The following is a 4484-nucleotide window of genomic DNA, read 5'->3' as shown; positions in this document are numbered from 1 at the left end:
TGAGTTAGCTCAGATCCATGGAGGCCACACCTCTTCCCAGCCTCAGGAAGTGACCTTTAGTTCATGTAAGTCAGAGTCATTTGGAAGGCTTGTTAAAGTACAAACTTGTGGGCCTCACTCAGATTTTCTGATTGTGGCGGGCCTGGGAATTTGCATGCATCCCTTCCTTCCTTTCTTTCAAGTTTATTTATGTATTTTTTTTTTTAGTCATCTCCACACCCAACCTAGGGCTTGAACTCACGACCCGGAGATCAAGAGTCACAAACTCTACCAACTGAGCCAGCCAGGTGCCCTGAGTTTGCATTTCTAATAAGTTTCCAGGTGATGGTGATCCTGCTGGTCCCAGAACCCACTTTGAGAACCACTTCCCTTGCCAGAGAGAAGGAGACTCCCTGCTGAGGGTGGAGCCTGAAGCAGAGCTTGATCTCAAAACCCTGAGAACATGACCTGAACCGAAATCAAGAGTTGTTAAGTTTGACTGACTGAGCCTGCCAGGTGCCCCTCACATTCTTTTTATTAAGTTTGTAATTTTAATTCCAGTGTAATTAACTTAAGTGTTATATTAGTTTCAGGTGTACAATATAGTGATTTAACAATTCTATACATTACTCAGTGCTTATCACGATAAGTATGCTCTTCATCCCCCTCACCTCTCCCCACCCCCCTCTCACTTCCCCTCTGGCAACCAGCAGTGTGCTCTCTATAGTTAAGAGTCTTGCTTGGTTTCTCTCATCCCTCATCCCTCATCCCTCTCCCTCCTTTGTTCGTTTGCTTTCACATTCTTTTTCTTAACCTTTGGTAACTTGATAGATGAGAAATGGGGTCTCATCATTTTAACTTTCATTTCTTTGATTACTAGTGTGTCTGAACACTTCCCATGTATTTTACTGGCTGCATTTCCTCTTTGATATTTCTATTAGATGGGAAGCACTTAAGACCTGGTGTCTGGCACACTTAGACATTTAAGGTCTGTTTAACCAAATGTCTTTGGATGTCTGTTGGTACCCCCGACCCTGCTTATTGCTCAGGACTCTATGTTTTTCACCTTACACTTGATCTTAGCTAAAAGGCAGGGAAGTGATCTATGTTTTCTTCCTTAATGGCTTGTATAATAAAAATACCTCTTTGGGGGGCATAATTAAAATTTTTTTTTTTTTTGCAAAATCTGCAGTTGGTTGTTTATTTTGAGCTGATTTTAGTTTTGTATTACTCAGAAATTTAAAAGTTTTATGAAGATCTTTCCCTCCTTCTCACTACACCCCCCAGGCTTAGAAATCTTTTTCTTTCTTGAAAGAATTTGATCACCGTTCAGCTCTATTATACTCCGGGTGTCCTGTAGCTTGGTTCTTATGTCACCCTGTGATCCTTCTGAAATGTATATGTGAGTTTTGATGTTTGTCTAACAACTTGCTTTATTATGCTCCCTACTTTAAGAAAAAATTGTGGTGAGAAACACATAGCATAAATTTACCACCTTAACCATTTTACAGTGTACAGCAGTGTTTAATGTATTCACATTGCTATACAACAGATCTCTAGAATTTTCTCATCTTGCAACACTAAAACCCTATACCCACGAAACATTAATTCTCCTTCTCCTCTCTCCCAAGCCCTTAGCAACCATCTTTGTACTTCCTGATTCTACGGTTTTGACTTCCTTAGATACTTCTTTTGAGTGGAATTATACAGTACTTGTCTTTTGTGACTGGTGTATTTGGCGTACTTTAATGTCCTTGAAGTTCATTCATGAGGTAGCATGTGAGAGGATTTCCCTCTTTTTTAAGGCTGCCTAATATTCTACTGAATGCATATGTCACATTTTCTGTATGTATTTATCTCTTGATATATATTTATCTGGGCATTTGTGTTGTTTCCATGTCTTGGCTATTGTGAATGATGCTGCAAGGAACACGGGAGTGCGGATAAAACTTCACAATCCTGTTTTGAATTCTTTTGCTAAGGTGCTGGTGGTTGGGTTGAGATACTCAGCAAGGAGAACTAGCAAAATTAGATGTGGATTATGAAAAAGAGGAAGGAAGCCACTATGATACCCAGATTTCTGGCTTAGGAGGTACCATTTCCTAAGGTGGGAAATATGAAGGGAAGGAATTTAGCCGGGTTGGAGCTGGGGGTACATGATAAGTTCAGGTTTGGAGACTCTGGGTTTGAGGTGTCTGAAGGACATAACAGTGAGTGATTAGGATCAGTTGGATATCAGGAAGGAGAAGGCTGGGCTAGAACCAGAGGCATAGACTCCAGCTGAATTGTGCTTTAGGAAATTAACTGGAAGCCATAGAGGTGATTCCTTTATTTGCTGAGGCCTCAAGGTAGATGTATTTCTAGTGACAAGAAGATAATTTTGAATCACTTAGAATCTCATTTATAGTTCTTCAAATGTTCTGGTGAAATATTTACTTGCTACCGAGCAAAGCAGCTTCACTCTCCTCAGAAGCAACCCTCAGCATGCTTGGCTTAGGACCATATTCCTACCCCCCAACCCCCGAATCTTTACCCTCGCTGGAGACCCATGCACTTGATACAGTGGACAAAGGACAGAGCAGGTCTGAGCGGGATCTAAGCTATATGAGCTGCAGACCTTAAATGTTGGATCTAACTCCTAGTTTTCTGCTACAACTTCAAATCCTACCCTCATCCCTAAGGACCCAAAACCAGAGTGCAGATGAATGAAAGCAAAACTATTTCTGAATGTCATTGTCTGACATCAAGAGTCATTCAAGCAGAAGAGCAGAGCAAGCGGCTTAAAGTAAGAGCGTTCTCAGGTTCTTCTTGCTCCTGATCCTGACTCATTCTTACTTCCCTAGTCCCTTAGACTGGCTGTTTTTTGTGTTAAACCACTCACTCAGATCTTTCTTTAGTTTTCTTTCTTTCTTCTTCTTCTTTTTAAAAATATTTTATTTATTTATTTATTTATTTGAGAGAGAGCGAGAACATGAGCGGTGGGAGGGGCAGAGGGAGAAGCAGACTCCCCACTGAAAAGGGAAGCCTGATGTGGGGCTCAATCCCAGGACCCCAGGATCATGACCTGAGCCACCCAGGCGCCCCTTTCTTTAGTTTTCTCCTGCAGCGGAGACTCACATTGCCCATTTTGTTTCGACAGAGGGCAGTAGAGAGCTGCCAACAGCTTCCATTTCTAAGCTCAGAGAAAATGTCCATTTACATTATCCCAATGTCCAGGTCCCAAAATATGGCACATCAGGCTTCATGTGTTCATGAATGTGAGAGATCTTTGTGGAGGGAGGGAAGTCCCTGGAGAGTTAGCAACTTTTAGATGACTCCTCCTCTTGCAAATAACAGTTTAGCTACGTGCAACTCATGGAGGGCTTTATGAAGGCGTTTGGCCTTGAAGAATAAGTATGAGTTGGCAAAATAGCTTTGTTCACAGAAAATAGCATGGGCAAAAACATGGCAACATGTGGCAAATTTAGGGAACGACAAAAAGATAGGTATTAGTGGAGCACAGGACTGGGGTGGGGACAGCAGTGATAGATACGCTCTCAGACGCTATGTGCTACCCTGATGGGTATAGATGCCATCTTGAAGGGTTGAATATCATCCTGAAGACAATGGGAAGTCACTGAAGGACTTGGAACAGGGTGGTAACTTGATCTGTTAGCCAATTTTGGTTTTGTTTTTAACTGAGGTGTATACTGGTATTATTTTAAATTTTAGCCCATCGGGTGGTATATAGCGATATCTCATTGTATTTTTAATTTGCATTTCCCTGGCAAGTAATGACTTTGGATATTTTTTCATGTGCTTATTTGGCCATTTGGATATTCTCTTCTGTGAGATGTCTGTTTAAATCTTTTGCTCACTTTTAATTGTGTTGTCTGTCTTCTTCCTGATTTGTAGGAGTTCCTTGTGGATTCTAGATATAAGACTCCTTTGTCAGATACACCTGTTACAAATATCTTCTCCTCGTTCATGGCTACTCATTTGTTAAATGATGTATTTTGATGAAAAAGCTTGATAAGTCTTTTTTAAAACAGTAGAGAAGATGGATTGGAAGGAAGGTCATGATCCCAGGGTCCCCTTATCAGGCTCCCAGCTCAGCGGGGAGTATGCTTCTCCCTTTCCTTGTGCCCCTTCCACCTACTTGTGTGCGCAAGTGCTCTCTCTCTCCTCTCACTCTCTTTTTATCAAATAAATAAATAAAATATTTTTAAAAATTATACTTTCTTTAGTAGTTGGAATAATTAAGTTCTAGTCTCTTATCAAGTTTGATGATTATAATACAATATTTCTATCTATATACACTGTACTGTGCATTAGATCTCTAGGGCTTTTTTACTATTCATTGTAAGTTTATACCCTTAAATAATATCTGTCCCAACCCCTGTCTCTGGATAACCACCATTGTACTGTTTTTATAAGTTTGACTTTTTAAAATTCCACATATAAATGATATCATACGGTACTTGTCTTTCTCTGTCTCACTTAGCATAATGTGCTCAAGGTCCATC

The sequence above is a fragment of the Leptonychotes weddellii genome, chromosome 6, assembly GCF_054177405.1.
Source record: "Leptonychotes weddellii isolate Sample4059 chromosome 6, ASM5417740v2, whole genome shotgun sequence".
NCBI lineage: Eukaryota > Metazoa > Chordata > Mammalia > Carnivora > Phocidae > Leptonychotes > Leptonychotes weddellii.
This window is presented reverse-complemented; position numbering follows the sequence as displayed.